Below are 12,023 nucleotides of genomic sequence, written 5' to 3'. Positions count from 1 at the left end.
ACCATATGCTCCTCCACAACCTCAGTGAAATGCATCGCCTTAGTGGTGGAGGCCCTAATACAACAATGCTCCAGCTTTATTGCCTTCACCACCTCCCCAACCATATCTGTTACACTCTATTCCACCTAAAAAACCCAGGTGCTTGCCTAACCAAATCCTAACCCGAAAAACAGACAAGCACAACAAGTATACAATTGAGAGACATCATATCCAACTTATGTTGTAGATATATAGGAAATTAACCTGAGATCGCGGAGAGTTCTCCCAAATTACTAACCTCCACCTCCACCTAGGGAAGTTGAAGAAGGAAGAATTCTTAGAGTAAATCCACCCTTTTCTGAGAGATTAACCCAACCACTCCAGCCTACCCCAGAGGATACTGAACTTGTGGGAGAATTGAAAAACCTATGTCTCAATATTCCACTTCTCCAAGCCATTAAAGATGTACCTATTTACAACAAGTTGATTAAGGAGAAGTGCTTCAAGCATCCAGGGAGACGAATAAGAGATTCCCCTACCATTAATGTCATTGGACAGTTGTCCAACTTAATTCTGGGGCAGGTAATCTATCCAAAGTATTTAGACCCTGGAATCCCTGTACTAGATGTGCACATCAATTGCACCATTGTCCCATACCCTTTGATCAATATTGGAGCTGCCATTAATGTGATGACTAAGGACACCATGCTCAAGCTCAACCTCTAAGGTTCATTGAGAGAGACCACAATAGTTTTGCGACTTACAGACCGCTCCACAGTGAGCCATGAGGGGATTGTGGAGGATGTGATGGTCTCCATTGACTCTTGGGAGTACACTATAGATTTCCTAGTTCTCTAGCCTAAGGCTAAGCTTACTAGTTACCCACTCATCCTTGGGAGGCCCTGGTTGGCCACTGCCAATGCTTACATCAAATGTAGAGCTGGGAATATGAGCATCAAGAATGGGCATATATTTAAGTAGTTAGTCCTATACCCTCCTGCTCAGCCATCTCTAGAACGTGATTTACCTTTATGGCTGGAAGAGGAGGAAGAACATGAAGTTTATTCTGCCCAACTATATACCTTAGAAACAACCATCGGAGGAGGACAATAGGATGACTATGATTTTATTGAACACCTACTCCAAAATCCAACTCCCAGCACATTGTCCTTAGAAGAAGTTGTAAGGGAAACCTAGAACAACCATCCAATTGATCTATGCTTGGCCGATTCCAACCCTATCCATGCTAAAACCATAGAATTTGTCCTTGAGATAACTTTGAAAATCAATCCATCTCTTTATGTTCTCCAAGAGGAGAAGTTGTGCAACATGCTAAAGGAACATCTGGATGCCTTCACTTGGAGTTACAAAGAAATGAAGGGAGTACAACCCTCAGTGTGTACTCAACACATTTACATCAAAGAAGGTTTCAAGCTAGTCCTGCAACCCCAAACGAGAATTAACCCAACTCTTAAAGATATAGTTAAAGAAGAACTGCAAAAACTGCTAGATGCAAGATTCATTTATCATACCTCCGATAGTGAGTGGGTCTCTCATTTGGTGTTAGTTCCCAAGAAAAATGGTAAGTGGAGGATTTGTGCTGATTACAAGGAGTTGAAAAAATCCACAAACAAGGACCATTTCCCTCTACCATTCATCAACCAAGTGCTAGATGGTCTGGCAGGGAAAAAGTTTTTTTCTTTCCTAGATGGATTTAGCAGGTACAATCAAATCTAGATCAACACGGAAGACCAGGATAAAACCACCTTCACTTGTCCTTGGGGCACATTTTCCTACCAGGTCCTTTGTTTTTCCCTATGCAATGCTCCTTGCACTTTCCAGAGAGCAGTCCTAAGTACCTTTTCAGAGTTAGTCCATGATGCGGTAGAAATTTATATGGATGTGATTTCCAGGAGGATCTGTCCAACCTAGGTAAAGTACTACAAAAATTCATTAAAATGAACCTGTCTCTCAGTCTCGAAAAATGTGAATTCTTTATGACTACAGGGACCATGCTAGGTCATTCAATATCTCAGGAAGGATTGCAGATGGACCCAAACAAAATAGATATCATCCAAAGGGTCCCACCTCCTCAAAAGAAGAGAGATGTCAGAAGTTTCCGAGGGTTAGCTAGATACTACCAAAGGTTCATAAAGGACTTCAACAAATTGGCCTATCCTTTTTTTTGGTTGTTGGCCAAAGAATTTGAGTTTATATGGTCAAGAAGCTGTCAAGAGGCCTTGGACATGCTAAAGAACAAGTTAACCAATGCACCATTCTTCGAGGCCGAAATTGGGCCCTTCCTTTTCATATTCATGCTGTTGCATCACACAAAGACATAGGAGTAACCCTAGGTCAGATAGATGAAAATTTTCCTTATACCATTTACTTTATCAATAAGAATCTGTCAAAGGCTGAACTGAACTACACAATGACCGAAAAGGAGAGCCTAGCTATTGTACATTCATTAAAAAAATTTAGGCATTATATTATAGGCTATCAAACATTCATACATACTGACCATGTCACAGTCAAATAGTTAATGAATAAAACTATTATAAATGCTCATATTATAAGATGGTTACTTTTATTATAGTAGTTTGATCTAAATATTGTTGATAAGCCTAGAAAGGAAAATGTTATTGCAGACTTTTTGTCCCGATTAAATTTTCTTGTAGGTGCAGAGGGAATGGTTAACGACCAGCTACTGGATGAGCACTTGTTCACCATTTCAGTTTTGTCTCCATGGTTTGCTGACATAGCAAACTATTTGGTATCTTCACAGTTCCCACCGAACCTATCCTCCAAAGAGAAAAGAAATATTGTGAGGAAGGGTGCCCCCTTCACATGGATTGGGGGAAATATCTTCAAACTTGGCCTAGATCAAATCCTACGAAGGTGGGTTAGGGAGGAGGAAGTCTTTGACATCCTTCTGACCTGTCATGATGGGCCTTGTGGAGGTCACTTTGTAGAAAAGAGGATATCATTCAAAGTGTTACAAGCAGGCTATTATTGGCCCACTCTTCATGAGGATGTGAAAAGATATATTAGTCATGGTAATTGGTGCTAAAGGATGGGAAAGCCTACTCCAAGGGATGAAATGCCTCTGCAGCCTCAAGTGACTTTCAAGCAATTTGACAAGTGGGGCATGGAATTCATTAGACCTATTGACCCAACTCCCAAGGAAAAATAGTAAATCATTGTGTGCACTGACTATCTAACTAAGTGGGCTAAAACCAAGGCAATTAAGGCAACAACAGAGGAGAAGATGGCTGAGTTCTTAAGGGAGAATGTATTTTACAAATTTGGGTACCCTAGAGAGCTGGTGTATATAGCACTGACACCTCCAACTCTGTACAAACCTCGAGTTGATAAAGTAAAGTTGGTAGCCCAGGAGTTGCAACATTCTTGCTGCAATATTGGTGCTCATCAATAGTAGTTCAGGAAAAGAAGCAAAATGATGAAATAAGGATATGCGTAGATCTTAAGAAGTTGAATGTTGTCTGCGTACATGATCCCTTTCTGACTCCATTCACTAACGAAGTGATGGATAATGTTGGCTATCAGGAAGTGTATTCATTCAGTGATAGGTTCTTTGGGTACCATAAAATCAAGATCGCGCCAGAGGATAAAAGTAAGACAAACTTCGCAACTAAGTGGGGTTTCTTTCAGTATACTGTGATGCCGTTTGGGCTGAAGAATGCACCAACAATCTTTCGTGCGTACTTATTGTAGCATTCAAGGACTTCATTAAAACGTTTTTGGAGGTATACTTCGATGACTGGATGGTGTTTGGGTTGGTAAAGTGCCACGTAGCTATTCTACGCTTGATGTTGGATACATGCCGGAGGTACCAAATTGTGCTCAATTTGAAAAAATGTTTGTTTTATGTCCATTTTGGGATCTCGCTGGGTCACGTGGTATGCAGACAAGTCTTGATGGTAGACCCTGTTAAGATCACCATTATAATTAATTTGGAGGCATCAAGAAGTGTGAAATAGCTACACGCAACATTGGGTCATACAGGATACTATAGGAAGTTCATCAAGAGCTATGCCTAGATTACCACACCGATGGAAAAATTGTTAAAGAAGGATGGTACATTCTATTGGAATGAAGAATGTCAGCGAAGCTTAGATGTGTTAAAGGAGAAAATGGTCATGCGCTGACCCTAGTCTTCCTAGATTGGGAGAAGGAATTTCATGTGCATGTGGATGCATCATGTATTATGCTAGGGGCAGTACTGACACAGGGCGTTGAAGGAGATTTGGATCGCCCTATAGCATTTGCAAGAAGAAAATTGTCTAAAGATGAGAAGAACTATTCAATGACAGAGCACGAAGGGTTGGATATGGTGTACGCACTCTAGAAGTTCAGACATTACTTGTTAGGTGGACACTTCAAGATGTATATAGACCATTCTGCATTGAAGTACATGGTTAACAAGTCTGTGTTGGGGGGGAAGATATGCAGATGGTTGTTCTTCCTTCAAGAATATGATTTTGAAGTCATAGTGAAGCCAGGACAATTAAATGCAGGGCCAAATCATCTATCACGCATTGAAACAAGAGTGGAACATACTAATGTGGAGAAAGGGCTATCTGACACGCAACTCTTTGCGGTGCGTGTCGCAGAAAATCATTTTAAAGACATTATACACTTCCTAACGATGGGAATAGCCCGAGAGGGGTATACTTGCCAACAAAAGATGGAATTGGTGGTGCACGCGGTAGATTTTTCTGTCATTGTAGGACAGTTGTATAAAATGAGATCGAGTGAAATCTTGCTACATTATGTTCCTAAGTTTGAATGAAACAACACCCTCATTGAAGTTCATGGAGGAGCTGTAGGAGGACATTATGTAGGAAAAGCAAGAGTGCATAAGATATCATGCCTTGGGTTGTGGTGGACAACACTACATAAGGATTCGAAAGCTTATTGTAGGGCATGTGATGCATGTTAGAGAATTGGTAGGCCATTGTGGAGGGATGAGTTGCCTCTGAATCTACAGATGTCATTGTAGCTATTTGAGAAATGGGCGATTGAATTTGTAGGACTAATTCAGCCTCCAGGGAAGAAGATGGGTGCATGGTACATCATCTCCGTGACTGAGTATTTGACCAGATCGGTGGAGGCACAACCTGTGAAAGACTGTACGGGAGCAAAAACAACAAAGTTTATTGTTGAGTATGCTATGACTAGGTTCGGTTGCCTGAAGATTCTGATGAGTGATTGTGACATGTATTTCCTTAATGAAACAATCAACGCGCTGACAGAGGATTTCCAGGTTTATCATCAGAAGAGTTTGCCATATCACCTGCAGGATAATGGGACAGTGGAAGCATTTAATAATATATTGGAGAATGTGCTGATGAAGGTTTACAATGCACAAATGAATGACTAGGATGTGCACGTACCTGCAGTGCTATGGGCTTACATAACGACTTGCAAAAATTTGACTTGACAAACACCCTTAATGTTGGTTTATGCCATAGAAGTTGTGATGCCAATGGAGTACATTGTGCCTAGTGTGTGCATAGCAGAATTCACAGGGATGGAGGATCGCGGATCTCTGGAGGAGTGGCTTGCATAGATGACAAAACTAGAAGAAGGTATATTTTTGGTTGGATTCCATCAACAAGTTCAAACGGAGTGCGAAAATTCATGGCATGATCGGCACATCAAACTATGCACCTTGAAGGTCAACGACTTGCTTTTATTATATGACAACAATATTGACAGATTTCTAGGAAAATTTCAAATGCATTGGCTGGGGCCATATGTCATCAAGGAGATTACCGATGGTGGAGTAGTTTACCTGGTGAAGTTGAATGGAGATCCCTTTCTAGGAAAGGTAAATGGTAGTCGATTGAAGCCATATGCAGGGATCCAGCGAGATGATATATGGTGGAAGCACATTATTAGCACTCTAGGTAGCTGAAAGGAGGCACAAGACTATAAACTACACTGCCTAGGTTGTAGAGATGCACGATTAGAGAACTACGTGGAATGAAGGAATGTCACAACTTCAGCAAAAGCATGAAGGGAGTTGCGCTATAGGAGGAGAGACCATGCAGGGCATCCAGAAAGTGACCGTTACTGTCACTATTCATGATTTGACAGTAAGAAAATGAGTAAGAGGAGTGGGGGAGGGGACATTTAAGTCAAAATTTAAGAGTGTGATCTTTGGAAATATGCTGCCAATCTAGCATTTATGAGCGGATTTTGCAGGGAATGGTGATATTTGAATTCAAAATTTCCTATAAATTACAGATGGACACCCAACGAAAAACACTTTGAATTTTGAGAATTGGGTTGTTGAGCTATCAGGTGCGCATGAACCCTGAGAGTTTCGAGGCTTTGGTAGCTAGTTTAGTATTTGAAATGTTTCCTACGGAAATCCAAGAGCTTCTTACTAGCTTCATGTCCATGTCCATGGAAACCGCAAGTGCTGGAGGATCGATGGCCTCTGAGGGAGCTACCCCTAAGGTCGCGAGTGTAGAGGTGCCTGCATAAGTGCTAAAATCGCCAAATTTTCACAAGCCGAGGCCTACGCCAACCCGAGAGGGTCCAAAGACAAAGAAGGATAAGTAGAAAGTAGCAACCAGTGCGCGAGTCACCAACGCAGCACTAGAAGAAAGAGAAGCCCACCGTGCAGGAGAAGGGCAAGGTGGAAAATCTAGAACTGGGCGAGGACGTAGAAGAAATTGGTATGGGTGTAGAGGACATTGACATTGAGTGGGTGGACCCTATTTCTAAGTTACCCGAATACATCCCTCCATGCCAAGGTAAGGTGAAGGTCCCAAAGGACCCCGATGCAGGAAAATTTATGATGAATACCATGTTGCTGCCAGACTAGATCACATTTGAAGGCCTGCACTTGGCAGTGTCCCCGATCTCAAGTTGGAGGATGGGGACTTGGTGGACATGAAGTGATTCCCCCACTTGGTGACTGATACATTTATGACCTGCATCTTCTATAGACATTATGGTGTCACCGCGCTAGAGCCAAGGAAGTGGATTAGAGGGGTGGATAAGGCAGTATTGTTAAACCTCCTATGGGTTCTGCATTACAGTCGCGCACCCATAAATTTGATGATGATCAAACAATCATTATGCTTGGTGCACGACGGATGCCTGTGGTTGGGAGAAATGATACCAATCATGGATATGCTAATCCATAGGATCACATTGCTGCCACACTCAGGGTTAAATACAGTCAAGGCATTTGGTAGAAAGGTGGGCGAATGCAACCTCACCGAGAGTATGAGGACAAATTTAAGCTTATCAAGAAACCACGCGGCTACTCAATTTCCAACATAACCGATCCCGCAGTTAAAGTAGCCACCTAGATCTTGGCTGGGAAAATCATGAGTAAATGTCACACAGATGAAGTGCTAACACCAGTTGTGTCATTAGTGGCCCAATGTGCGGAGGGCGCACAATTCAATTGGGCATGCTACTTCTGCAGCAAGTTCCTCGTGAACTGCAGAGAAGCACAAGACCAGAGTAAAAATTTCCATCACGCATGGCTTTCACTATCCATTGTCTTGGTCGCATGGCAATTACTAGAGGATGGCCAATTTCCTTCAGTCGCGTCATATCTGCCAAAAGCAACAACGTTCGCTTCGCTCTGGACCACCAAGGAAGCCAAAAGGGTCAAGGACAATAAGATCTTTTGGGTGATAATGGAGGAAACCATCCGCACCATGATAAAACGCAAGCTAAGGCTCTCATTAACCGTCTTTGATCAGTTGTCGGGATATGTGGAGATCAAAGTAGACTTCCACTGTGTCTCCATCTGGGCATGCAAGGACCCTAAGAAGAAGTGGTATGATCTCCCATACCTTGCAACAAATGATGGAATCATAATGGTCCTTGAGCGTTGGCCAACAGAGTGGCGTATGGCATCAGATTTGTCAGCTGGGTCCAGTAAATCTATTGGAAAGTAGAAAAAGCAAGAGGCTCGATTGAAGATTCAGCACTTGGCTGAACGAAGGAAAAAGGAGGCTGAGGTAAAAGCCAGAGTAGAGCACGCTGCTAAGGAGTAGGAAGAAGAGAAGGAAGTGGAGGAAGAGCATGACTTTGATAGAATTCAGAGGTCTCTGTTACGCAGTAATTTGTCACTGTCTCCCTGTCAGTCTCCCTACTGTCTCATGAAATCAAATGCACCATGCTCATGCTCTCTAAAATGGCCAAATGACCCACTTTTCCTAAGTTTATTGCATCAGCGCGTCTGTTATTAAAATAACCGCGTTGACAGGCGGCTGATAGTGTAACTGATGCGCTGCCAGCGCGGAAGCACACGGGTTTCCCGCGCTGGTCGAATTTTATGCGCCAGCGCATCCTATGAAAATAGTAAGCCGCGCTGACACAGCCTGCTCTGTTACTGTGATGCGCTGTCAGCGCGCCAGTTCAGGTTACACCTGCGCTGATCCAATTTGGGCGAATTTGTTCTAACAGCCAGCCTTCCAAATGGTTCCAAACTTGGTTGTTGGCCTTGTGAGTATCGCCCTCCCTTCTATGGCATGTCTGTTCGTCATTTGGAACCACCTTCCTTGAAGATAAGCTTGTCCTCCCACCATTCAAGGAGACTCCTTCTCCTATTTAAACCTCCACCATTGCTATGAACAACTAGTTTGGATAGTGTGGAATTCATAGTGCTTGGATTGCTGCTGCTAGTAGGTAGTTGGTGTGACAAGTGTGGTTTTGCTAGAGGAAGCTTAAGGAAGGTTGTGAGTATTGCTTGTGTGAGAGAGAGCTTTGTTTTGGGAGAATCTACCTCCAAGGGTGAATGCTTAAGAGACTTGCTGGCTGGACCCTCAAGAGAAGGACTCAGCGTCAGAACTTTGGTTGTACCTTTCTCTATCATTGATTTAATAATAGATGACTACTGTTATGGTTCCATTCTCATTTGTCTCTGTAATGGTTAATGTGAATTACGTCCTTTCTGACTGATGTATAATTGCCTTTATTAGATTTCACGCTTGTGTTTGTCTTTCTCTTCGTCTGTGCAGGTATCTATTCGCGGAGATCGCGGAGGATCGTGACCGGCCAGAGCGAAGGAGTGAGAGCGGCATCTCTTCATCAAACAATAGCGTTGGAATCCAAGTAGGTGTTCTTTGCCTCTCTTTTAATTGCAATTAGGAACTTGCACAATAGCATTGATTGATTGTTGCTAGACCCATTCTGGGCTAGTAGGGATCGCCTCTATCCGTAGAGGGGATTTACCTCTCCAACAGTCTCCTTCACCATAGACAGTGGAAGAAGAGCAGCAATTGGGACAGGGTGGTGGAGACCAGGAGAGTTCTCCATTTCAGGTAAAGTGCACTTGGGAGCAGGAAAAGGGAGGGCTGCAGAAGATTTCCAAGGTGATTAAATCATCACTTGACCAAATCACCTTGATAGAAGGTGATTTTAATGACATCAGGGACACAGAAAGGGACGTGACCGTGGAACTACTGTAACAGTTTGACCAGCTACAGAAACAAGCCTTCGTCGCCATTTAGACAGGTCTACGTGAGCTATAGATCCAGGCTACTCAACTACAAACCAGTGTGGGTCTGGGTAGCTTGGCATTGACTAGTTTAGCGCCAGGAACCTCTAAAGCAACAAAGATGACTTGATCCTTGGATCCCCTAGCCGTCACGCTACCAGATGGAACTTTAGCTACCGAAGTGTAGGCTGACAGGGCTAGTGTTAATGCTCTCAAGAAGGTTGGGTTCAACTTGGTTGTGCTTCCAAGTGAAGCCCTTCACACCCTGCAAGTAGGTGTGATCGTTGAACTTTAGGCCCGATAGCAACATGCGTTGAATGTGATCAACGTAAAAAAGGTAAACAATGTGCATATGTTCATCAAAAAAACTTCGGAACTATTGACATGGAAGAAGGTGAAGCAGAAAAATGAGCACACCGTGGCAGTCATCGATGAAGCATGCATAACCATTATGGAACTGCATATCCCTAAAGAAGAGTCGATGGAGGCCAAATTTAAGAAATTGGCTGTAGGTGTGCGCGATGCCAAGATCGAGCTGGCCAAGGTTTAGTTTGAGCTGAACCTTAAAATTATAGAGCTCGATTTGAAGACCCAACCTTCGACTCCACCAAAAGTCAACGAACAACGCGAGGCAGGTGTTAAGGATGTATTTGTTGCAGTGGATAACGCGATGACGGACTGCATTATGCTCTTCGAGAAGTCACTTTAGGTACGTACTAGCCTCTAGGAAGATCCCAACTTGCAGAGGTTAGAGATCAAGGCAAAGTAATTGTAGCAGTGATACGATGAGGTCATAGAGGTCGTGAGCACTGTCACTATCACATAGAGATTGGCTAAGCTGTAGGAAGAAAAGGCACTAAAGGAACAGGTGGATGCAGCACAACGTAGGGAGGCAGTACTGAAGGCTAGATTGGGGCCTTGGCTAGATGAATCCTATGTGATCACAACCAACATTGAAGGAAAGATGATGGACCTACAAGAAACACCACAGAAAATTAAGGCAGATAGTGTAGGACCAACAATGGAGCAGCTAGTAGAATAGGCTAAGCAGGCAGTGACGCAGTGCACTGTTGAAGTTGCAGTGGTACAGGTGGAGCTGGGAGGTCTTCGCGACAAGATCTCCACGCTATCAGACTGACTCGGAGGCGAGTCACCATATTTGTGTTGGGGACCTATTAGGAACGGGTCTCGTGGAGTCAATTTTGGGGTTAGAAGACCAAGTTTTTGTATAAAGAATGTAAAGTCTTCGCATTTTTGGCCACGGAGCACAAAGATGTTAAGTCTCAAAATGGGTTTTCACCCTTCTTTTATGTAACTTGTGTTGGCTTTAGGAGATCTACTCATGGTACGTGGACGATGGGATTGTATAAAAAGGAATTCTTAGAACAGTCTAAGGCAGTTTAGTTCTAATTATGTTTTGACTCATTGATGAATGTAATGGGTTTGTGAGAGCTAAGTGTTGGGTGTAGTATTGGATCTATAAATGTACCAAAATTTAATCTGTCAATCCTGATAGTTCGTGAAATTCTAGACGCATCATTGGAAATTCCAAAGAAAGCCCCTGGCAACCTGCAAAACAAATGGTAGTCTATCTTGCGTATTAATCTCTTCAATAAATGAAATCCTGCACCAAAAGAGAATTCAGGAAATGCCAATCCAAACAATTAAATCGTGCAGGAAATAAAAGGAAAACCAATGTGAAAGGAAATTCTTAGTACGAGCAAACAAAAAGGGAATCATAATTGGAAACCAAATAGTGTTAACATAATATCAAGAGACTGTAAATGCTAGAAGGAATTCAAGGGCAATTCAAAATCATTCTGCCTGTACTAATTCTAGTTGTACTAATTCTGTGTGAAATTAACTTGAAAGCATAGGCAAGTAAATCTACTGCGTAAATAACTTATGAAAGGAATTAAATTAATATGAATCTCTCGCCTTCATTTTCCCTAAAAATGAATCATTTAGAACTTTCCAGAAGTTTATGGGGAAACTACAATAGAAATTAAACATTATAATGCAATTTCCTCTTTATAAATGCTAGCTTTCAAAACCATAAATACTCAAGTCGATCTTCGGAATATTAATTGAATGGGTATGGATCAATTCGAGCTGAACATTGGAGCTCATAAAGGAAAACCCTATCTGGACGCAATTGTAATAAGAAATCTCCAAGCACAACCATTGATGCAGCAAATGGAATAGGGACAATTTGTAGCAAATCAAATTAACTTTAAAACTGAATATAAAATATTGCAGCAAATTAAATGACATTATCTTGAAGAAGCAAAAGATACTGAAAGTGCTTAAATAAACTCACACAGTAAATAATCATCTAAATTCTAATTAATTTAAGAACTGTAGAGCGGTGCCGAGCTGGTTTGGCAGCCAACCTAGCCAGCTCACACCCTTGATTAACCTGGTTCACACAGTAATCAAAACCATTAGATGCAATAAATGAATAGACAAAGCATGGATTAAAATTGCTCCAATTAATCCCTAAAAAACGATATTTACATCAAGTAGACAATGCTCAACTCCAACAAGA

This window comes from Pinus tabuliformis, chromosome 2_2, assembly GCF_031772625.1.
Source record: "Pinus tabuliformis cultivar Carrire ecotype Pingquan chromosome 2_2, CPIR1, whole genome shotgun sequence".
Taxonomy (NCBI): domain Eukaryota; kingdom Viridiplantae; phylum Streptophyta; class Pinopsida; order Pinales; family Pinaceae; genus Pinus; species Pinus tabuliformis.
The sequence above is the reverse complement of the archived record's forward strand: the minus strand, read 5'-3'. Positions refer to the sequence as shown.